Source organism: Solanum stenotomum, chromosome 2 (assembly GCF_019186545.1).
Source record: "Solanum stenotomum isolate F172 chromosome 2, ASM1918654v1, whole genome shotgun sequence".
NCBI classification, from domain to species: domain Eukaryota; kingdom Viridiplantae; phylum Streptophyta; class Magnoliopsida; order Solanales; family Solanaceae; genus Solanum; species Solanum stenotomum.
In genome coordinates this window covers 32,782,207-32,807,782 of record NC_064283.1, presented here as the reverse complement: position 1 = coordinate 32,807,782, position 25,576 = coordinate 32,782,207, and the positions used below count along the sequence as shown (strand labels likewise).

Below are 25,576 nucleotides of genomic sequence, written 5' to 3'. Positions count from 1 at the left end.
ATGGTATTGTTGTTTAATGTTTTAAATGTTGTTTTAATGTGGGTTTGATTGACAGCCGAGTAGTAATTTATGAATTGTAGCTGTAAATATAATTTTAGCTCAGTGTTTTAGAGAAAGGTTCTAAAACCAAGGTTATCGATTGATGATTTTAGCATGTGGGTTGTTATGGGTTAATCTCGAGAGAGGGAATATTTACTCGCTCCTACCTATCTAGCTTGAGAGAGTGGATAAATTAAGGGTTTAGTCTATTTTGTAGTGTTAAGCTTGTCAAGATTCGAGAGAACTCGCATGAACCGTAATAGTTGTTTGTGAGAAAACTATTGCACTTATAGTCTAGCCTACCCACAATGATACAACAAATTATTAATAAAAATCAATTTACCCATATAGCATAATTGGCCTATAATTGATCACATCCCGAGAATTCCTCTTAATAACATAAGTAACATTTGTTGTCCCCCCTTTTAATTTAACTAAGTATTTTCTATAATTTCTACTCCAACCACCAATTAGATTACATTCGTAACTTTGTAACTGAATTCGAACTTGTACAACTCCTTTTGAGTTCGACCCAACCTTTCGTTAGGTTTTATACAAGATTAAAAATCGCTCACACCTACTATTAGATAAGGTGTTGTTGAGCGTTTGTTTATAAAAAATGGTGCCACTGCCGGTTTAGAATTCTATTATTGAAGTTTCAAGTGTTAATCTTTTTGTGTTGTAGTTGACTCGACTTACTTTTTTTCGTGTTTGTATTGGCTTGTTTTGAACAGAGGAAGAAATGATCGCGAACGAGAGTAATGGTAGCTAAGTTGGCCACCAAGATGATAATGGAAATCATAACGATATGAATGACCCGATTTAATTGGTGGTGTTTGTACGATACGCCTACCTCCGATTGAGGGGAATGTTTTCTTCCATGTCACTACCACAATGCTACAACTCCTGCAAATGAAAGGACTATATGGAGGGCTAGCCCCTGAAGATCCCCATGAACATATTCGAAACTTCGTGTACGTTTGTAGTCCGTTCTCATTCAAGAACATATCACAAGAATCAGTTCATCTTCGGTTGTTCCCATTCTCTTAGATGAGTGAAGCTACAAAATGGTTAGCTAAGCTATCGAGGAACTCCATAACCACTTGAGATGAGCTCACACGGGATTTCGTTGTGAGATTATTTCCCCCATAAAAAATGATGACATTAAAAGGTAGTATACAAAGTTTCAAACTCTTGGACGATGAACAAATCAACGAGACGTGGTTGAGATTTCAGAAGTTGGTACTTCAATGTCCGACTCACGGACGTGCTGCTACAATACTTCTATAGGAGTCTTAACAAATTAGGAAAACTCTCTAAATGTTGATTGACTAGGAAAATTCAATGGTAAATGCAAAATTTGTGTCATTATTAAAATAAAAGGTTTTTATTAATTATTTAGTATATTTTTTAAAAATATTGTTCTCAAATAAAATAGCGGTCAAATGCAATCCAATAATATAATTCTAATTAGGAAAAATCTCTAAATGATGATCAGCTAGGAAAGTTCAATGGTAAATGCAAAATTGGGTAATTATTAAAATAAAAGGTTTTCATTAATCATTTAATATATTTTTAAAAAAATATTGTTAAATAAAATAGCGATCAAATAATATAATTTTAATTAGGAAAAATCTCTAAATGTTAATCGACTAGGAAATTTCAATGGTAAATACAAAATTCGTGTTATTATTAAAATAAAAGGTTTTTATTAATTATTTAATATATTTTTAAAAAATATTGTTCTCAAATAAAAGAGCGGTCAAATGCAATCCAATAATATAATTCTAATTAGGAAAAATCTCTAAATGATGATCGACTAGGAAACTTCAATGGTAAATGCAAAATTGGTGTTATTATTAAAGTAAAAGGTTTTTATTAATCATTTAATATGTCTTTTTTTCCAAAATTGTTCTCAAATAAAATAGCGGTCAAATACAATCCAATATTATTAATCTAATTAGGGAAAAAAATTAATTGTCTAATTATAATCATTAACGTCTATATCATTAAGTTATTTTAAAACACAATTTCTTATATAAAGCTCTTGGTGTTAAGACCAAAAATCACAATTTCTTAGTGATAGTTTAGGCATGACAAGAAGAATCAGCAAGGGTCGTCAAAGGGTTGGCATGGTGAAAATGAAGAATGCGAGAAACTTAGGAGTTACGTCTTCTAAGCGACGTGCTGGTCTATTCAAAAAGGCTTGCGAACTTTGTACGCTATATGGTGCTGAAATTGCCATTGTTATATTTTCCCAGGACAATAAAGTTTTCTCCTTTGGTCACCCTAGCGTGGACACGTTGGTGGAGAGGTACCTTGGGAGGAATCTCCCTCCACCAAAGAACGATGTCCATAATCAACAAATCGCGGCTCTTAGAGAAGCTGGTATTCTTGAGCTCAATACCAAGCTCATGAACCTCGAGGGGGTTCTCCAGATGGAGAAAAATCGCGGAGAATCCCTTCGAGAAATTAGGAAGAGAGCTAATGGTGTATGGTGGGAATCTTCTATCGAAGAACTGAACTAATTCCAACTTGAACACTTGAAGAAGGCATTAGAAATTCTAAACCAAAAGGTTGAAAAAGAGGCACAAATGGTGAATAATAATGATTTCCCATTTCAGACATTGGGAAGTGCCTGGACTCCTCCTAATTGTGCTAGCTAAAGTTCTTCATATGGACTCAATGTTGGTGGACCCTTTGCTAATATGGTTAGTGGATCTACTTCTTCCATAGTTCCCAATTACTAGTTCAACCGTCATTCCTAGTGCGCGTGTTATGGAATTGTCGAAAATAAAATATTATATTAAGTATCTAGGTTCATTTGTCATTTGAGTTATCCTAAGTGTTGTGTTCATCAGTTATGATTTAGTTGAAGTCAGTACTAAGTGTTGTGTTCATCATGTAATGTTTATCCCTTATGATTTTAGTAATTTTAATTATATATGTTATGTTATTAGTCCATTGTCATGTTTATTTTATCCTTTGAATTGCATTCAATATTAATCTCTTGTTTATCAAAGATATTACAAACGTCTGGGGACTCTCCTCCTTGCAGATTTGCTTCTACAATTTGTAGATATTTTAATTTGTGAAACGCAACATATTCATTTAGTGTCCAATCTGTTCGAGGGAACTCTTGGAGATTGGGTAAATGAGCCAGCAAAGTCATGACTTCCCATGGTATACAAGTACCTTTTAATTGGAATTCCTTGGGAATAGATTGCGAGTTTTTCTTATGATTTTCGCAGCAAGAGGATAAGATAATATAGTGGCGATCCAATATCAAAATGCCTTATTTATGACATTTTTCATATATCAACCCTGTCGATTCGACAAAGACTTATCTTCGAAACATATCTCAAGTGTATAAGCTGAGGTATTACACAAGAGAAATCATATTAATCAATTGAAAATACATCAAATACCTTAAGCAATTTGAATTGTAAAACATATGTTTTGAAATATCTTTTTGCATTGAAATAAATGTGGAAAATCAGGACATCAAGACTTATAAAAGACTTTCTATGAGGTGGAAAGTCAGGACATCTCACAGAATCAGCACCATACTTGAGCCGAGTGGTTAATATGATTCGGTTTCTATTGTCATCATTTGGAAATATTATTGGCATTTGGTCCCATGCCTCACTACTCCATATATCTTCTTTGACAATTAGAAATCTCCTACCCTTCAGACCTCTATACACAATCTCCATTAGTTGGTCACCACTCATTTCTTGATTGCTTCCTTTAATTAAAGAGACAACTTCAAGAAACATTTGTCTCTTATTCAGAGAAGCAATATTTTAGCAATCTTTATTTAAATTAATTTGAATTTAGAAAATTGACAATATGAATATATGAGCATATTGCATAAATTATTCAAGTATTATCAAACTCATCATACATTATTAGAAGTTTTTTCGATTAAGTAACACTTACAAGAACAATAACACAATGACAAATAAATATAAAATTCCCACAACAATGCAAAATGATACAAGAATTACATAAAAATGTGGATTGCATACCAAATTTAATATGGACAACCATACCTTAACTCCAAAATGAAAATGAAAGCTTAAAATTATGAGCTAATAAACAAAGGATCTCAAGGAATAGGTTCCCTCTTCTAAACTTCTAAGTTCAACTATTATACCGTAAGAAAACTTCTCTTTTTCATGATTTCATCTATTGTACTTCTAACTTCAACTATTCTATTGTAAGAAAGCTAACTTCCGAATGATGTCACATGTCCTTCTCCTTAGTTAGCTTCTTGACTATATGTTATATCATTATCTAGGAAGAAGATTAGAGAACTGTATATGACAAAAAAAAAAGAGTATGATGATCTAGGGACAAGCAAATTGTGGCTATAATTTATTGGTATTTATAGTGATATTTAACTGTCTTTTCAACTATCAAAATTCAATAATGAGACACAATGAATCATGACACATACATTTTATTTTTGGTTTCAAAATTCAAAGAGTCACTGAATTGGAAGAGTTTCAATAATGAGACACATTGAATCATGACACATGAAAAAAAAATTGGTTTCAAAATTTAAAGAGTCACTGAATTGGAAGAGTTTCATATATTGTTTTGTCTTCTACTTCAATTAAATTAATTAATCTAATCGATTATAATTATAATGCCATAACATAAGAAATAAAGTATAGTTGTTGTGCTTCATATATTTCATTATGTAATTAAATTATTATTATTTAACAAATTAAGTAAACATATGATTTATGATATATAGATTATTTTAAGTAAATTGAAGGAGAAAAATAAAAACTAAATACATTTTTTCGAATTCTATTATTAAAGTTTAAAGTGGTAATCTTTTTGTGTTATAGTTGACTCGACTTAGTTTGTTTTGTGTCTGTGTTGGCTTGTTTTGAACAGAGGAAAAAATGAGCGTGAACGAGAGTAATGGTAGCCAAGTGGGCCACCAAGATGATATTGGATATCATTACGATGTGAATGACCTGATTTAATTGGGTGGTGTTGGTGCGATACGTCTACCTCCGATTGAGGGGAATGATGTCTTCCATGTCACTAGCACAATGCTACAACTCCTGCAAATGAAAGGCCTATATGGAGGAATTGCCCATGAAGATCCCCATGAACATATTCAGAACTTCGTGGACATTAGTAGTCCATTCTCGTTCAAGAACATATCACAAGAGTCAGTTCTTCTTCGGTTGTAATTCCCATTTTATTTGATGGGTGAAGCTACCTAATGGTTAGCTGATCTATCGGGGAACTCCATCACCACTTGGGATGAACTCAAACGGGATTTCTTTGTGAGATTCTTTCCCTCATCAAAACGATGATATTAAGGGATAGTATATAGAGTTTCAAATGCTTGGACGGTGAACAAATCCACGAGACATGGTTGAGATTTCAGAAGTTTGTACTTCAATGTCTGACTCTCAGACTTCCAAACAACGTACCGCTACAATACTTTTATAGGAGTCTTGACTCGGTGATCAAAGGTGTTGCTGATCAACTTGTTCCCGGAGGTATAATGCAACATCTTTATGAGGTAGCGTCTCAACTCCTTGATTGCTTGACCAAGATCAATAGAGCATGGTGCAATCGTGAGGACCAAGTGTCTCATCTCACTTTCAGGATGACGAAAGAGCAGATCGAGAAGGATCAAGAGAGACCAAAATATGGATAAAATGATGACCCAACTGGAAATATTGTCGAAAAATGTGATGTGTAGTGGGTTGAAGAGTGTAAATGTTGTGGGTATTGGTGGAGCAAACCATTAAGAAGCACAATTTGAAGAACCGTATAATGAGGAAGTGAACTTCCTTGCAAACCAAAGAGGAGGTTTTCGTCCAAATTGTCCAAGGACGGGTGGAAATTCGACTTTGAATAGAGATGATGTATGGGGAGACCGTGACAGACAATGGCGTGATCGTAATGCTAATAGGAACGAAAGGGATGGTGACAAGGAAAGATACGTTCCACCCCATGAACATCAAAAGCCTAAGGAGAAAAATGCTGACCCGGAGAACTTTCGTACGGAAGACATGCCTGCGCACTTTTTCATTAAGTTGAAAGGGTCAGACAAAGTTTTGAAGTAAATGAAAGAGGACGTCTCTACACTTAATCAAATAATCACCTCGCACCCAGTGTCCATCGAGAAATTGGAACGCAAATGGGTTGAATTTCATCTCATTTGAACCCAAGGCCAAAATGAAGGTTACCTAGTGACACAACGACTAATCTCAAAAAATGAAGTTTGAATTGCTATCTTTGTCGTGCCACGACATTAAATAAAGCGTTTCCTTGGAGGCAACCCATGGTTTTGGTGATTTTTTTAAACTTTGCTTTTGAATAATGGGTGTTAATTTTGCATATTGAAAAGTTAAAAGTGTTGGAAAATGTGCAATTGAGGTAAAATTACAATCGATGACACGTCGAAAAGGTCGGCGTGCCCGATTTAGACCATCGTTTGAATCACCCAGCTTGATGGGGGGATTCTGTAAAACTCGGCGATCCAAAAGCTCAGTCAGCGACTCGTCAAACAGGTCGGCAAGCCTGATTATGTCCGCCGTTTGAACCCCCAAATTGTTGGGGGTTCTGTAAAACTCAGTGAGCTAAAATACCATTTGGCGCATCACCGAGTAGGTCTACGGATGAGACTTACTTCACCAACTATCGCGCGAACTGAACGATTTTTAAAGGGCCAAACAGTTTTAAATTCAATAATCCTTCACTCTCTCAACTGTTCAATTCCCGTACTCTCAAACCGATATTAGGTATTTCATATCCTTGAATTTTATATTCTTGGTTTTTTTGGAATCTTTTCTCGGGATGGATTTTGGAATCTCTTCGTCTTCCTAGAGTATCCGTTCAATTGCTTAAGTTTCATATTTCCCCTTACATGCTCATACATTCAATGTACTGAGGTCATTCAATCTGCATCTTATTTATGATACGATATAGGTGTTCAAGGTCATAAACAAGCCTTTCATTGATCCCATTTCATTCTAGCTAGCTTTGGTAAACCTCTTTGCTTTCCGAAGGGTTCCAAGTTTACATTCTTTAGATTTATTAAGATATTGTGGGTTTTTTCCCGACATCTATTGTAGTATTTAAAGGATTCATAGACAGTAGTACTTGAGGAGTCTTTTTCCCTTTCCTTTGTTAAGTTTTTGAGACTTGAGTTGCCTTTTTATGGTTATTTGAATATTTCCAGACGTTTCTGAATTTATTCAATAGTTGAGACAATTGAGTTAATCAGTGCATTTGAAGTTCTTGTGGTTGAGTAATGTCTTCCCCTAAGTAGTAAGAAAGGCCACGGATTCTCTTGGGATCATTGATGGTTCTAGAGTGTCGGTCATGTCCAGGGTGTAGGCGTGAGGCGTGACAAAGTGGGAGGTATTACATTTCATTAATGAAGAACAATACGATAGTTGGACTTTTGTAAGGTAGTATGATTTAGTATACTCAAACAAGATATCACAATAAAAAATAAATAAATAATACTATATTTATATTATATGTGCATCGCGTGAATACATATATTAGTAATGTATAAACAACGGCCAATCTCAAAAAATGAAGTTTGAATTAGTATCTTTGTCGTGCCACGACGTTAAATAAGGCGTTTCCTTGGAGGCAACCCATTGTTTTGGTGATTTTTTAAACTTTGCTTTTGAATAATGGGTGTTGATTTTGCAAATTGAAAAGTTAAAAGTGTTGGAAAATGTGCATTAGGTGAGGTAAAATTACAATCGATGACACGCCGAACATGTCGGCATGCCCGATTTAGACCATCGTTTGAACTACCCAGCTTGATGGGGGGATTCTGTAAAACACGGCGATCCAAAAGCTCAGTCAGCGACTCGTCAAACAGGTCGGCAAGCCTGATTATGTCCGCCGTTTGAACCCCCAAATTGTTGGGAGTTCTGTAAAACTCTGCGAGCTAAAATACCATTCGGCGCATCACCGAGTAGGTCTGCAGATGAGACTTACTTCGCCAACTGTCGCACGAATTGAAAGATTTTTAAAGGGCCAAACAGTTTTAAATTTGATAATCCTTCACTCTCTCAACTGTTCAATTCCCGTACTCTCACACTGATATTAGGTTTTTCATACCCTTGAATTTTATATTCTTGGTTTTTTTGGAATCTTTGCTCGGGACGGATTTTGGAATCTCTTCGTCTTCCTAGAGTATCTGTTCAATTGCTTAAGTTTCATATTTCCCCTTACATGCTCATACATTCAATGTACTGAGGTGATTCAATCTGCATCTTATTTATGATATGATATAGGTGTTCAAGGTCATAAACAAGCCTTTCATTGATCTCATTTCATTCTAGCTAGCTTTGGTAAACCTCTTTGCTTTCCGAAGGGTTCCAAGTTTACATTCTTTAGATTTATTAAGATATTGTGGGTCTTTTCTTGACATCTATTGTAGTATTTAAAGGATTCATAGACAGTAGTAGTTGAGGAGTCTTTTTCCCTTTCCTTTGTTAAGTTTTTGAGACTTGAGTTGCTTTCTTATGGCTATTTGAATATTTCCAGACGTTTCTGAATTTATTCAATAGTTGAGACAATTGAGTTAATCTGTGCATTTGAAGTTCTTGTTGTTGAGTAATGTCTTCCCCTAAGTAGTAAGCAAGGCCAAGGATTCTCTTGGGATCAGTGATGGTTTTAGAGTGTCGGTCATGTCCAGGGTGTAGGCGTGAGGTGTGACAGAGGGGTAGGTATTACATTTCATTAATGAGGAACAATACGATAGTTGGACTTTTGTAAGGTAATATGATTTAGTATACTCAAACAAGATATCACAATAAAAAATAAATAAATAATACTATATTTATATTATATGTGCATCGCGTGAATACATATATTAGTAATGTATAAACAACGGCCAATCTCAAAAAATGAAGTTTGAATTAGTATCTTTGTCGTGCCACGACGTTAAATAAGGCGTTTCCTTGGAGGCAATCCATGGTTTTGGTGATTTTTTTAAACTTTGCTTTTGAATAATGGGTGTTGATTTTGCAAATTGAAAAGTTAAAAGTGTTGGAAAATGTGCAATAGGTGAGGTAAAATTACAATCGACGACATGCCGAACAGGTCGGCATGCCCGATTTAGACCATCGTTTGAACAACCCAGCTTTATGGGGGGATTCTGTAATACACAGCGATCCAAAAGCTCAGTCAGCGACTCGTCAAACAGGTCGGCAAGCCTGATTATGTCCACTGTTTGAACGCCCAAATTGTTGGGAGTTCTGTAAAACTCGGCGAGCTAAAATACCATTCGGCGCATCACCGAGTAGGTCTGCAGATGAGACTTACTTCGCCAACTGTCGCGCCAACTGAAAGATTTTTAAAGGGCCAAACTATTTTAAATTCAATAATCCTTCACTCTCTCAACTGTTCAATTCCCGTACTCTCACACTGATATTAGGTTTTTCATATCCTTGCATTTTATATTCTCATTTTTTTTGGAATCTTTGCTCGAGACGGATTTTGGAATCTCTTCGTCTTCCTAGAGTCTCCGTTCAATTGCTTAAGTTTCATCTTTCCCCTTACATACTCATACATTCAATGTACTGAGGTCATTCAATTTGCATCTTATTTATGATACGATATAGATGTTCAGGTCATGAACAAGCACTTCATTGATCCCATTTCATTCTAGATAGCTTTGGTAAACCTCTTCGCTTTCCGAAGGGTTCGAAGTTTACATTCTTTATATTTATTAAGATATTGTGAGTCTTTTCCCGACATCTATTATAGTTTTTAAAGGATTCATAGACAGTAGTAGTTGAGGAATCTTTTTCCTTTTCCTTTGTTAAGTTTTTGAGACTTGAGTTGCCTTCTTATGGCTATTTGAATATTTCTAGACGTTTCTGAATTTATTCAATAGCTGAGACAATTGAGTTAATCTATGCATTTGAAGTTCTTATTGTTGAGTAATGTCTTCCCCTAAGTAGTAAGCAAGGCCAAGGATTCTCTTGGGACCAGTGATGGTTCTAGAGTGTCGGTCATGTCCAGGGTGTAGGCGTGAGGTGTGACAGAGGGGGAGGTATTACATTTAATTAATGAGGAACAATACGATAGTTGGACTTTTGTAAGGTAATATGATTTAGTATACTCAAACAAGATATCACAATAAAAAATAAATAAATAATACTATATTAATATTATATGTGCATCGCGTGGATACATATATTAGTAACGTATATATACTACAATGATGGAGACAAGACCACAATTAAAATTTTATAAAATACATTCTCTCATACTCATTTTAACATTATATCAAACACATACTTCCTCGATTTCATTATTTGTGTTGAGGTAGAGTTGAATTTTATCTAGTTGCTTATATTGAATCTGACTTGATTATATTTGACCAGCCCTGACCAACTTGATTACTTATCTTTTTAAACCCCCTCGATGAAAATCATGCCCTTGCCTTAAAGTTTGCAATATTTGCAATACTTTGGCGTGTAATCGTATCAGATTTTTATCCATGTTGAGATGATTTCCCCAGAAGATGTCTTCATAACTCCGACATTGATCCGTTTGGGAAATTCTTTCAATAAGTTGACTTCAAACACTACCTAGACACAACTAGGTCTAGATTTGCTTATTGTAGCCATGGCAACATTTAACAGTTTTCCCACTGCTTTAGACATCGTAAAGAAGGATTCTTTAACAAAAAAATTAGGTGATAGGGATGGAAAAGAGGTCCATGCTAAGGCAGTAGTAGTTTCCGCCTCTGGCTTGAACTAGGATTCCCACTTTAGAGGTTGCATCTGATAGTATACCCTTCTTTAGCCTTCAAAAAATATGCCGATTTTTGACATGACATGCACGTAATATTCCATAGTAGTAAGGCGAATTAGGATGTGTCTATCACTCAAGAATCCTGCCTTACATTCCGCCTGGAATCTCACACCATAAAGGACCAATTTTACGAATTTCTTCTAGTTCTGACCAGCCATAAGAAAATTTTTGAATTATGGCAAACGGTAAATCTTCTTTAATGATTATGGTCTCAACCTCTTCTTCCTCACTCGCAGAATACAGTTGGCTCTCCATGAATGTAAGTAATATCTTTGATAGAGATAGGCGTTGTGATTTTGTTTTCTACTTTATTCAAAGTCGTTGCATAGATCAATGGTGGTTTTGGTGGTTGTTCATTAGCATGGAGTGTATGCCAGGCATCGTTGGCATTGGCCATGACGCCTACTGGCGGAGTTAATCTGATGAAAATTTAGGGTTTTAATATGAATTCCTGTAGTAGATGATCACTTATGGAATACCAGTTTATGGTAACACATAGGTTGGGCAGAGACAAGCAGAAGAAAGCTTAATTAGGACAAAGTTCATATAATAAGTTGTAGAAACATCAAAAAACTGAAAAATAATATTGAGTCGTTTGGTAGGGAATATTAGGAGAAATAGTCCATATATTTGTATGATATTATTTAGTACCATATTTGGTAGAAATTTAGGGTCTATGTATAACGAATTCATGGATTAGTAATACACCATACATGGTATAGGATGTATAACTAATACCTTACATTTGGTGATATTAGGAATACATAAAATTTAACACCATGGTATTAATCTATGTAAAGACAAAAATACCCCTCAACTCCTTTTAACGAGTTTGTTTATTTTCTACATTTTTTATTTTATATTTGTACTACTAAATTTATTTAAATAAATAAGCTTACAAATTTTATTATTTAGAGAGAGTTGTTTGTTGTTAACTAATCCAGTACAAATCAATATAATATTTGAATGTGAGTTGTTTAGCATTTACAAATTCAAAAGGCAAATATATACTTGATGTGATACATTGTATGTCTCTAAATGATTATAGACTAGGAAAATTCAATAGTAAATGCAAAACTCGTGTTATTATTAAAATAAAAGGGTTTTATTCATCATTTAATATATTTTTTTAAAAACAAATGTTCTCAAATAAAATTGCAGTCAAATGCAATCCAATAATATAATTCTAATTAGGAAAAATCTGTAAATGATGATCGACTAGGAAAATTCAACGGTAAATGCAAAATTCGTGTTATTATTAAAATAAAATGTTTTATATTAATCATTTAATATATTTTTAAAAAATAATGTACTCAAATAAAATAGCGGTCAAATGCAATCCAATAATATAATTCTAATTAGAAAAAATCTCTAAATGATGATCGACTAGGAAAATTCAACTGTAAATGCAAAATTGGTGTTATTATAAAAATAAAAGGTTTTCATTAATCATTTAATATATTTTTAAAAAATATTGCTCTCAAATAAAATAGCGGTCAAATGCAATCCAATAATATAATCCTAATTAGGAAAAATCTCTAAATGGTGATCGACTAGGAAAATTCCATGGTAAATGCAAAATTCGTGTTATTATTACAATAAAAGGTTTTTATTAATCATTTAATATATTTTAAAAAATGTTATTCTCAAATAAAATAGCGGTCAAATGCAATCCAATAATATAATTCTAATTAGGAAAGAATTCTAAATTTTGATTGACTAGGAAACTTCAATGGTAAATGCAAAATTGGTGTTATTATTAAAGTAAAAGGTTTTTATTAATCATTTAATATATCTGTTTTTCAAAAATTGTTCTCAAATAAAATAGCGGTCAAATGCAATCCAATAATATATATCTAATTAGGAAAAAAAATGAATTGTCTAATTATAATCATTAACGTCTATATCATTAAGTTATTTTAAAACACAATTTATAATATAAAGCTCTTGGTGTTAAGACCAAAAATCACAATTTCTTAGTGATAGTTTAGACATGACAACAAGAAGCAACAAGGGTCGTCAAAGGGTTGACATGGTGAAAATGAAGAATGCGAGAAACTTACTAGTTATGTTTTCTAATTGACATGTTGGTCTGTTCAAAAAGGCTAGTGAACTTTGTACGCTATGTGTTGCTGAAATGGCCATTGTGGTAGTTTCCCAGGATGGTAAAGTTTTCTCCTTTGGTCACCCTAGCGTGGACACGTTGGTGGAGAGGTTCCTTGGGAGGAACCTCCCTCCACCAAATAACGATGTCTACAATCAACAAATCGTGGCTCGTAGAGAAGCTGATATTCGTGAGCTCAATTCCAAGCTCATGAACCTCGAGGGGGTTCTCTAGATGGAGAAAAATCGCGGAGAATCCCTTCGAGAAATTACGAGGAGAGCTAATGGTCTATGGTGGGAACTTCTTATGGAAGAACTTAACTTATTCCAACTTCAACACTTGAAGAAGGCATTGGAAATTCTAAACCAAAAGGTTGAAAAAAAGGCACTAATGGTGAATAATAATGCAGTCCCATTTTAGACATTGGGAAGTGCCTCGACTCCTCCTAATTTTGTAGGTAAAGTTCTTCATATGGACTCAATGTTGGTGGACCCTTTGCTAATAGGGTTAGTGGCTCTACTTTGGCCATAGTTCCCAATTACTAGTTCAACTGTCATTCCTAGTGCACGTGTTATGGAATTATCGAAAATAAAATATTATATTAAATGTCTAGGTTCATTTGTCATTTGAGTTATCCTAAGTGTTGTGTTTATTAGTTATGATTCAGTAAAAGTCAGTACTAAGTGTTGTTCATCATGTAATATGCATCCGTTATGATTTTAGTAATTTTAATTATATATGTTATGTTATAAGTCCATTGTCATGTTAAATTCATCCTTTCAATTGCATAACATAATCTCATATTTATCAAGATATTACAAACTTGTAGAAAAAATGTGGTTTGCCTGTATAATCATATATAGCGCTAGAACTTATTTCTTCAATACCATGGGGAATCTCGTCCTTGCAGATCTGCTTCTACAATTCATAGATTTCTTAGTTTGTGAAACACAACACCTTCATTTAGTCAAGTACCTTTCAATCAGAATTCCCTATAGAAAACCATGATTGGTTTGCTTCTCTTCTAGTGTAGATAGAAGACTGCAAGTTGGGATGCTATGTGGCATAAGATAAGCATGCTTCTCTTCTAGTGTAGATAGAAGGATCACTCGCCGTTGATCATTCATGGCCGATTTACATAGTTGGAGAAGAAGATGGTGAATGTTGCAAGTTCTAATCATTTATAAATGGGGGACAAAGACTTATATTAGTCTTGATATAATTTATCATCTTCTTTTGTAGGGTTTTTAATGTATGTATAGTTTGTTTGACAAAATGATAATCACACCCAGGATAATGTCCACCCTAAATAGCAATAGCAAGAGAGTAACAACAACATCAATAATATTGAATAAAAATTGGTAGTGTCAAAAGACTACTACTCTTTAATAAGAACAACACTCATTTATTTCTTACAACTCACAATAATATTACTTCCACACTATTTTCCATACTAGCTCAAAGTCGAGCTTATACATACACATGTTTCCAAAGCACTTCTACATTATTAGTACAACAATAAGTAGAGATAAATATTTATAAAATAATATTCAAGATATCCATGATATCAAATTCTATATAGTATCAGTATATAAGAAATAAAACAATCAAATCAAAGATATGTTAATGTAACAAAACACTTCTCATTACAGGAGGACAATTATATATTACCATAATATTAAGTACCAAGCCATTTTGAAGGAAATTAAGAAGTATCAAGACCGTGTGATTAATATGAAAGAAAGTACCAATCTATTTTGAGGACTGAATCGTATTCTCTAAAAAATGGCACAAGTCGAAAGTATCAATTCCTCTTTCCAAGGATCAGTTTTTGGGGGTTGCCTTCTTTGTCGTAAAAGATCTCAACGACTACTAGCTCTAACGAAGCCTATATAAGAGTCATCAAAGAGATCAAAGTGATGTTCATCTTGTATTCCTAAGATACTTAAAAAAAACTTTGAAGAACTTGATAAGAAATAATAGAGTTTAAAGAGCATTTTCAAAACTAGAAAATTAGAACCAATAGAGAAAATAAAATCAGAAACATATTAGAAGCAAAATACAAAATATTTTTCTTAAGGAAGAAAATCTAGCCCACTCAATGCATAGTGTCCCCCTCAGGAAATTATTCCCTCAAGTACCAAGGTTAATGGAATATATCCTCCCAAGATAGAACGATTTTACTCACCGGTGTATTGGTTCCTAAAACCACGGTATCAGCAAACCACTCAACGACAGTAAAGTACACTTAGAATACTAGATTTAGTATAAGTAGAAGAAGTCCAGAAAATTTGTTTTTTCCTGAAAAATAAGAGGAAACTCTCTATTTATAGACAACAATGGGTAGTGTGAATAAATGTTTATTGTGCCTTAATTAGAAAGGTCACAACCCTTTGAACAGTTACAACCCTTTAGAAAGGTCACAACCTTTCATAAAAGTCGCAACTTTTCATTACAATCACAACTTTTCATAAAAGTCGCAACTCTTCATTTTCCATTACACCTTTTAAAACGCAACAATCCTCCTGGTTTCATGAGTGTATAGACAATAGACTTTTTACAATAATTCTCTTTGAAATGACATACACTTCACACTTAGAAATCATTAAAAACTTTAAGCTTTATTAACTCGTTAACAAGACTTAATGTTTTATCCTTGTTCCTGAGCGTTGTCTTCATCATGAAAATGGATTGAGTTGAATGACAATGTTGAACTGTCAGTTAAAACTTTGTTTTTCTCCTTGAACCTAGCTCTTGAGATCTCAAGTATTATAGGTAGAGTTACTACCATGATGACTTTTCCTAAGCCGTAAACTCATTCCCTTAGATGATCCTTCAACTCTCTCTCTAATTAGGTCTTTTGTAAGTGGATCCGACACGTCCTTTGGCTTTTCAAAGTCAATTGTGATAATTCCACTAAAGAAGAATTTTCTAACGGTATTATGCCAACTTATTTTATCACAAGACTTTTCGTTATACATCATTCTCCATGCCCTACCTATTGAATATTGACTATCAAAGTGTATGCATACTAATGTCAAAGTTCGGGTCAAAAGAGAATATCTATCAAATTCTGGAGTCTTTCAACTTATTCACCGGTCTTATCTAGAGAAACAAGCTCAAAGATCATTGTAGAGCTAGTGATACATTTCTGTTTGGGAGATTTCCAAGAGACTACTCCTCCACCAAGAGTAAATACATATCCGCTAGTGAATTTTACTTTATTTGATCCCGATGATCAAACTTGCATCACTATATCCTTTCAATACTGATGGATATTTGTTGTAATGCACGATATAGTTTTGAGTATGCTTTAAATTCCCCAAAACTCTTTTCATTGTCATCCAATGAGTTTGATGGAGTTTACTTGTAAGCCAACTCAGTTTACTAATAGCACATTCTATATTTGATCGCATACACTTTCTCATATACATCATACTTCCCAATACTCTAGCATAATACAATGGTGAATCACTTTCACCTTCATTATTTTGAAGTGCAAAGCTCACATTTATGGAGTCTTGACAATATTGAAATCCAAATATTTGAACTAGTCAAATACCTTTTCAATGCAATGAGACCGTGACAATGCTAAACATTATGAAGTTCTAAGGATTCTTATACCTAAGATCGCATAAGCAACTCCAAGATCTTCATATCAAAGTTGTTTTCTAGCATATGTTTAGTAGCAATTATGTCATTAGTGTCTCTACTGATGATCAACATATCACTAATATACAAACATACAATGACGTTGCGATTTTAAGGTAAACACATTTATCACTTCCATCATTCTTAAATCCATTTGTCAACATCATTTGGTCAAATTTCTTATGTCATTGTTTGGGTATTTGTTTTAGTCCATAAAGTGACTTTACAAGTTCGCACACTTTCTTTTCTTTACCAGGAACCACAGAACCCTTAGGCTATTCCATGTAAATTTCTTCATCCAATTCTCTATTTAAGAAAGTTGTTTTCACATTCATTTGATGAATTTGGAGTTCATAAACCGCAATTTATGTAGTTAACATCCGAATGAATATAATTTTAGTTACTGGCGAGTAAGTGTCGAAAATATCAAGACCTTTTTCTTTTCTAAAACCTTTGACAAAAAGTCTTGCTTTGTATTAGTCAACTGTTCCATCGACTTTCATTTACCTTCTAAAGATTCACTGTGAACGCAAAGGTTTATTTTCTAGAGGAAGATCAACAAAATTTCAATAAGATTGCTCAAGATTGAATCAATCTCACTATCGACACCATCTTTTTAAATTGGATGAGCCCACAAAAGACATAGGAAATGTTTCAAAATCAGATCCGAATGTAGTAGATGTCTGTCACGACCCAACCCATCTGATCGTGCGGGAACCCACTCTAATACCTAAGTAGGAGAACCCTCATATCCCAATAGTAAAACATGCAGAAATTTAAAGAAAACAAAAATAAATGTAATACTTATGATTTTACAAATAATACCTTTAGACACGTTTTTGATTTAACTTGTAAAGTAATTTAAAAAACTCTAATGGATCTAGTCTAAACAGGTACAAGAGCTACTAAGGGTACAACTGGACATTAATTAAAAGACAGAGCTCCCACCATGCGGAAGGAAAAATAGAAGCTGCTAGAGATTTCTTTCATCTTCACCTAATGAAATGTCACCAATCCTGCATCCAGACTGTCAAAAGACATAGCAAGAATAGTATCAGTACAAACACGTGTACTGGTAGGCATCATCGGTCAACTAGACGCCCACCACATAACAAAAGAAACAAACTAGTAAGATACTGACACAAACCACACGCTTTACCACCTTTACTATCTCTTGAAAAACCTCCAACATACACTAGTACTCTAACGACTAACATCCTTCGTAATAAACCTACCCTTCAGGTACTTCATCATAGCCTAACAATTCTAACTCATAGAGAAATCCCCCAAACACAAACACCAACATTTCGACTAACCGTTCACGTCATACCCCTACTTCCTCGTCACATTACCCAACCAAAGTCACATAATATATTACATCAAGCTCCCTTAACACTAAACTCAATTTCTTTCCCCCAAGGTGAAATCCACCTAAGCATATTTCATCACACACTCTACCTCTACTCCTTGCCATTACAACACATGAACAACCCCTACTACCTATTACTCACCACTTGAACATTTTGCCCTTACACTAAGTACAACATAAGCAAGTCAATACAACACTATAATCACATGCACATATCAAAGATATACGATATCATCAACAATTATGAACAATGAAAAACTTTACATTTGTATCACATCATTGGTCCTCTCATGGAACCCAAACCCAAATAGTTAGGATACCGAAACGTGGCAACCGAACCAAGTTAGTTACGCCGGAATGTGGCAACCGATCCCATAGTTATACCAGAACGTGGCAACCGATCCAAGTTAGTTATGCCGTAAGGTGGCAATCGATCCATTCAACACATCACAATCACAATCACAAGTATGTCTTCAAGATCATACATTTAAGTCATGATTCACGTCAATCATAGTTTACCCATCTCATTATCAAGAAGTGTGATCAACAATGCAACATTCATATAAATACCTTAAATTGACTATACTTAGCCCTAGTTCATCATCTAAGGTTTCTTTCTAGGGTTTAGTCACAATTCATCATAAACCCTCAATTCAATCACTCCAATTTATGATCTAGCATGCATTCGTAAATCTAGTTCCATTCATGATTCGTAGTCTTATTCTTAAACTAGTTCTATCGATGATAACAATTCTAGATCCCCTAACAATTCATCAATTTCTATTCTCAAAGCATAAACCCACATACTTTGATTTCTAGGGATTATTCATGGAATTTACTTGGTGCGCGAAGGTCTACACATAACCCTACCATTGACTTCCATATATTACGTAGTAAGCACAAATTTGTAACTACTCAATTCATAAAACCTAGCCTACCTGGGCACCAAGCAAATGCACAGAGTTTTGACTTTGTTACCGGTTTTCTGGGCTTCGCGATGATGAATTTGGCTAAGAATCGGTAAGGTATTGCCATCGTCATGTTAGAGTTCTTCTTTTTTTCCTTCCTAAGCTTAGAGCAGCTTTTTTGAGGTTTCTAGGGTGTTTTACGACTTATTTAGGTATTTTAGGAAGGCGAAGAAAATAAGATTTCTCGTAATTTACGTTCTTCCTCGCCTATCCCACTCTAGTGCCAACTTACCCCGCCATGGCGTTGCCGCCCTATCGGCATATGACTCGCTGTGGCAGGACAATGGCCCAAATTTTTCTTAAATTTTGGTCCCTCCTAATTAATGATGGTTCGGGTCATTACAATAGATACCAATTTACCCCTCGTTCATCCCCGAACGTCTAGTGCACGAACATCATGCTCCCTACTTCGATTCATTACTAAAGTAAAGGATTGGTCCACTACGGGATCACGACAAATGTCAACTTTTCACTTCATTAACATGAAAGAATATTATACCCAATGTCCTAGAGGAACAAATGAAACCAACAAGAAGAATTGAATGCATTAAATTTACATAGCCTGGCCCGCTAGGGCGACAGCCCTCCCGCTAAGGCGGAGCCGCTGTGGCGAGAGATCTCCCACTGAGACGGGAGATCGAAAACAATAAAGGGGGAGTGAGGAACGAATTCCCTCATTTCTCCCTTTCCCCCTTACTCAACTCTCCCAATACCTCTCGATTGTTTCACTTTCGGACGTCGAAATCAATGTAAATTCTCGTTTCCCCTTCACTCTTTACTTTATTACCTATTTAACGATAATCTCATAACGATTAAATGATCAAAAATAGATGGTTTTGGGGTAGTTTTAGAAATTGAACTAGTTGCTAGATTTGTTAGAAAACGTAGCATGGTTACTTCCCTTACATCCCCAACGTTCCCACAATGTCCTGGGCGTAAGGATTTTTTAAGAATATGGGTAAAATGGTACAGAAATGGGTGGGGGATGTCGAAGGGTCCCTTGGTATAAAACTCTGATTTAGGTCTCTTTTAGGAGTTAATTTGACGAAATCATTGCTTATTTATGTTCTAGGATAGTTAAATAACTCTGATCTGTTGAAATTCTATCAAGAATAGGGGTTTTGGGACAAAAAGGCGCCATTGACGCGCCTGGTGTTCGTCCTAAATGAAGGCCGCTCTGGCGGCCTTCATAATCCCGCCAAGATGGGATTATGGCCGTTGTGGCGAGATGCACCAGGCAGTTGCCTTACCCTTAACACAAAAAATTCTCTTTTCTTCATTCTCAATTTTTAGGCTTACCCCAAGTATACTTTCACATTCTAACTTATATTTTACTTATTGCAGGCTCTCGAAATGGTTGGACAAAATGACAAACACTTACCTTTCATCCAGTTTCCCTATGTTGTGAGTCGGGAAAGACATCACGATAACTGCAAACAGGGTTCTGTTGCAAGAGGGGTTTCGTGTTGTTCAAGTTAGAGGAGAAGGAGCCTACCTTCTATGCTTGTCTGGTAGAGTTTGAGTGGATTCCACTGACTGAGGCTCCCCAACATGCACGCTTTACTTCGGTGAGGGAGTTCTATGCCATCCTGCCTACTGTGCGATGGGACGACCCTCACCCCTTCATTCGCATCAGAGGAGTTTACATTCCTCTGAATGCCACGGCTATCAATGAGGCCCTAGAGTTATCGAAGGTCCCGAACCATGAATACGAGGCCAGGCTAAGGGAGATGGATCTTGATTGGCTGAGAGACACTCTAGTTGAGCCTACGCACCGGGATCAGGTATACTGGGCTACTGCTGAGGGTATTACTAGAATGGATTGGTCACCCGATGCTAAGAGTTGGCTATATTTGGTTACTAGGAGGATACGCCCGTTGGGCAACCGCATCGACGTGACCTTTCCCCGGGCCTTGGTGGTGGCGTGAGCCATACAGGGTATCCAGTTAAATGTGGGGGCGCAGATCATCTCATAATGGAAGATATTTTATCGTGGCAACAAAAAGGCGGTCCTTCTTCCTGGTCTTATCACTGCTCTGTACAAGCGGGCGAGTGTGCCACTCTTTGATTTGATGAGGTACATTCGATGTATCCCCCCTACACCCTCTTTTGGTTAGACAAAGCTCTACTTGTATGAGCAAAATGAGGAGGACGGGTAGGGCTAGCAGCAGTAAAGCAGTCGTGGATTCAAACGACGAGGAGCCACTCTCAGGTGCACGGGTTGAAGAGGATCTGGAGGTTATCCAGAAAAAGATGAGGAGTGTCTATGCTGACCTCACTCCGGTTCCACCCAGCACTGCCTAGTGGTCGAGATGCTCCGTCACCAGCTGCGCTGGGAAAGGCAGAAGGGTCTGGAGAGGGACCGCCTTATGGCCTGGATGTGCAAGACTATTAAGGCTATCTTTTCTTCTGTATCCCCTGACAGGGACATCCCCCAACAGGGACATCCCCCGACTTGATCTAGAAGACTACAGGGAGTTCCCTATGCTGAATGAGGCCTGGGCCGGCGAGAAGCCCCTGGAGGACCTCGCCTCTGACACAGACACTTCTCATTCTCAGGGTTCTTGATCTGACTTTTTATTTCACCCTTTTTGGCATGTAAATATTAGACGCGTTGTTTTTATCTTCTGGCTCTCTTAAGTCTTTATAGCACAAAGATGCATGTTTCTTGCTGTCTGATGTAGCCTTCCATTTAATCTTAAGGTTTTATGATCTATTACTTCTGTTGTTGAACACTTCTAGACTGGTAGGGGTGGATTAAGATACCATTTGGATTAGAATTTGTGCTTAGGCAAAACAGGGGAGACATGCTGAGGTTCTGCCTCGCCTTATCCCACTATGGCAGAAAAAATCCCGCTCTGGCAGTCTCACCCTGGTAGTAATAATCCCTCTCCAGCAGCCAACACGGAACCGAACCTAGCTAAGATTTTTTGAGGGTTTTCTATCTTTCTAAATTCCACCAAGGTTCCCAGCTTTACTTAGCATGTTTTAGAATAGTTTTCTTAACTAGAATTATCATGGTCTACCCTCTAATCAATCCCACGGTACGCGAGCCAATTCATATCATTAATTCAATACCACAACTCATACATCCACATGATACACCCCGACATTTATAGCTCGCATAATTTACACCACTTGGCCAGCACATTGCACATAATAAAGTTCAAACACACGTTTATAGTACACATAATCGCATCATCACTTTCAACAAGTTCAACTTTACATTCACAGCTAATTCAATCAACAAGAAGAGCGCGTTCACAGTTCGCAAGATACAATACACATACATATTCAATTCATTAGTTAGTTCGTCCCATAGATGACCATTACTGGTCATCCATCCCTTTTACAACCCATAAGGCTAGATACCAATTGGAACCTTCCCAATTCCAATTACCTTGCTTGTGCTCCTTCAGTCTTGACCACGATTTCCGGTTCATTTTGTTGAGATTCCAATTGGAATCGGGAGATACCAATTGGACTCAACTCATACCACAAGCGACACTTCGCACGGAAGGAGAGAATGAGTGGAACCATTTCCTAGAATGTTTCTTAGCTTCAGCAAGATTAGATGTAGACGTCAACACACCAATCCGCAGGAGTCTAGTCTATATTTTTCTCTTGTACGGGGAGACCGGTAACCTAGGCTCTGATACCAATTTCACGACCCAACCCATCGGATCGTGCGGGCATCCACTCTAACACCTAAGTAGGAGAACCATCATATCCCAATAGTAAACACATGCGAAAATTTAAAGAAAACAAAAATAAATGTAATACTTATGATTTTACAAATAATACCTTTAGACACACTTTTGATTTAACTTGTAAAGTAATTTAAACAACTCCTATGGATCTAGTCTAAACAGGTACAAGAGCTACTAAGGGTACAACTGGACATTAATTAAAAGACAGAGCTCTCACCATGCGGAAGGAAAAATAGAAGCTGCTAGAGATTTCCTTCGTTTTCACCTAATGAAACGCCACCAATCCTACATCCAGACTATGTCAAAATACATAGGAAGAGTAGTATCAGAACAAACACGCGTACTGGTAGGCAACAACGGTCAACCCGACGCCCATCACATAAAAAAAGAAACCAACTAGTAAGATCATGACATAAACCACTCGCTTCTCCACCTTTACTCTTTATTGAAAAACCTCCAACATACACTAGTACTCTAACTACTAACACCCTTCGCAATTAACCTATTCTCCAGGTACTTGATCATAGCCCAACCATTCTAACTAATAGAGAAATCCCCCAAACATAAACACCAACATTTCGACTAACCGTTCACATCATACCACTACTTCCTCGTCACATTACCCAACCAAAGTCAGATAATATATTACATCAAGCTCCCTTAACACTAAACTCAATCCCTTTCCCCAAAGGTGAAATCCACCTAAGTATATTTCATCACACATGCTACCTCTACTCATTGCCATTACAACACCTACTACCTATTACTCGCCTCTTGAATAATTTTCCCTTCCACTAAGTACACCATAAGCAAGTCAATACAACACTATACTCGCATGGGCATATAAAACATAAACGATATCATCAACATTTACGAACAGCGAACAACTTCACATTTATATCACATCATTGGTCCTCTCATAGAACCTAAACCCAAACAGTTAGCTTGCCGGAACGTGGCAATCGATCAAAGTTAGTTATGCCGGAACATGGAAACCGATTTCATAGTTATGTCGGAACTTGGCAACCGATCCAATAGTTATGCCGAAACGTGGCAACTGATCCAAGTTAGTTATGCCAAAACGTGGCAACCAATCTATTCAACAGATCACAGTCACAATCACAAGTATATCTTCAAGATCATACATTTAAGTCATTATTCATGCCAATCATGGTTCACCCATCTCATTATTAAAAAGTGTGATCAACAATGCAACATTCATATAAATACCTTAAATTGACTATACTTAGCCCTAGTTGATCATCTAACGCCTATTTCTAGGGTTTAGTCACAATTCATCATAAACCCTCAATTCAATCACTCCAATTTATGATCTAGCATGCATTCGTAAATCTAGTTCCATTCATGATTCATAGTCTTATTCTTAAACTAGTTATATCCATGATAACAATTCTAGAGGCCCTAACAATTCATCAATTTCTCCTTTCAAAGCATAAACCCACATACTTTGATTTCTAGGGATTACTCATGGAATTTACTTGGTGCACGAAGGTCTAAACATAACCCTATCATTGATTTCCATATATTATGTAGTAAGCACAAATTTGTAACTACCCAATTCATAAAACCAAGCCTACCTGGGTGCCAAGCAGAGGCACGGAGTTTTGACTTTGTTTCCGGTTTTCTGGGCTTCGCGACGGTGAATTTGGCCAAGAATCTGCAACATATTGCCATCCTCACGTTAGAATTCTTCTTCTCCTTCCTTCCCAAGCTTAGAGCAGCTTTTCTGAGGTTTCTAGGGTGTTTTATGACTTATTTAGGAATTTTAGGAAGGTAGAGAAAATAGGATTTTTGTAATTTAGGTTCTGCCTCACCTATCCCTCTCTGGCGCCAACTTACCCCACACTGGCGCTGCTGCCGTAGTGGCATATTACTTGCTGTGGTGGGACAATGGCCTAGATTTTTCCCAGATTTTTGTCCCTCCTAATTAACAATGGTTCGGGTCGTTACAATGTCCTTTAACATTTACTACACCTCTGAATCTCTTTTTAAGTACATTACCCTTTTGTTCTTTTAAAGGTCTTTTAGACCTTTCACTAGACTACTCAAGTGTAATTTTATAGTCCAGAGTCTAAAGCCTATTTTAATCCTTTTAGGAATAGAAACTTGGACTTTGTCTAGACACCACCACACTTTGAAATATTTCTAGTTGGATTTATTTTATTTCCATTTATCATATGGAATAAATTGTGTCTTGAACAAACAAAACTTTTTATTGGTTTCTTTCTGAAAATACAAACCATTTTGTTGTTCCCTTTTGCTGTAAGGATAGCTTCTCCATACAAGTTTTGTGGTAAACCTGAACATATAAGTAATGTAGCCATCATTTTCTTCTAAGTTCGGTTTTTTTCGTTCTGCAATTCCATTAAATTGAGGTTAATAGGAAATTTCCAAACATATTTATGCAAAAGTAGACTGCTCTCCATTCCTGCTACTTTTTTTTAATCTTTTTCCCAACTAATTTTCAACTTCAATACTATATTGTCTTTCTATTGCTTCATCCTTAGCATTCAGCAAATATACATAGTATCTAATGCACTTGTCAATAAAAGTTATGAGATACTTTTTTTCCACCACGAGATGGTGTTGACTTCAGATAAAAAATGTAAGTGTAAATCAATTCTAAGCGATTAGAGTTCCTTTCAACAGATTTATAAGAATGTTAAGCATACACAGATTCAACACAAACTTGACGTTTTTATTTATTGCACTCAAAGATAGAAAATATTTCTAAGTTTATCAGTTTTTCTTGCAAGGTTTTGTAATTGACATGTCCCAAGTGTTTATGTCACAAACAGTTTGACTCAAGCAAGTAAATACAAATAAAAATATTGAGTTTGATAAGATCTCCATGAGGTTGCTTTTACTCACAAATGTTTCG

The 25,576-nt window shown here is 35.9% G+C and overlaps 2 pseudogenes; both read left to right on the top strand.

Moving 5' to 3' along the window:
* The first annotated feature begins 2,132 nt into the window (after positions 1–2,132).
* LOC125857063 (agamous-like MADS-box protein AGL62) lies at positions 2,133–2,789 on the top strand (annotated as a pseudogene).
* A 10,076-nt stretch (positions 2,790–12,865) lies between these two features.
* LOC125857062 (agamous-like MADS-box protein AGL62) lies at positions 12,866–13,521 on the top strand (annotated as a pseudogene).
* The last annotated feature ends 12,055 nt before the right edge of the window (positions 13,522–25,576 follow it).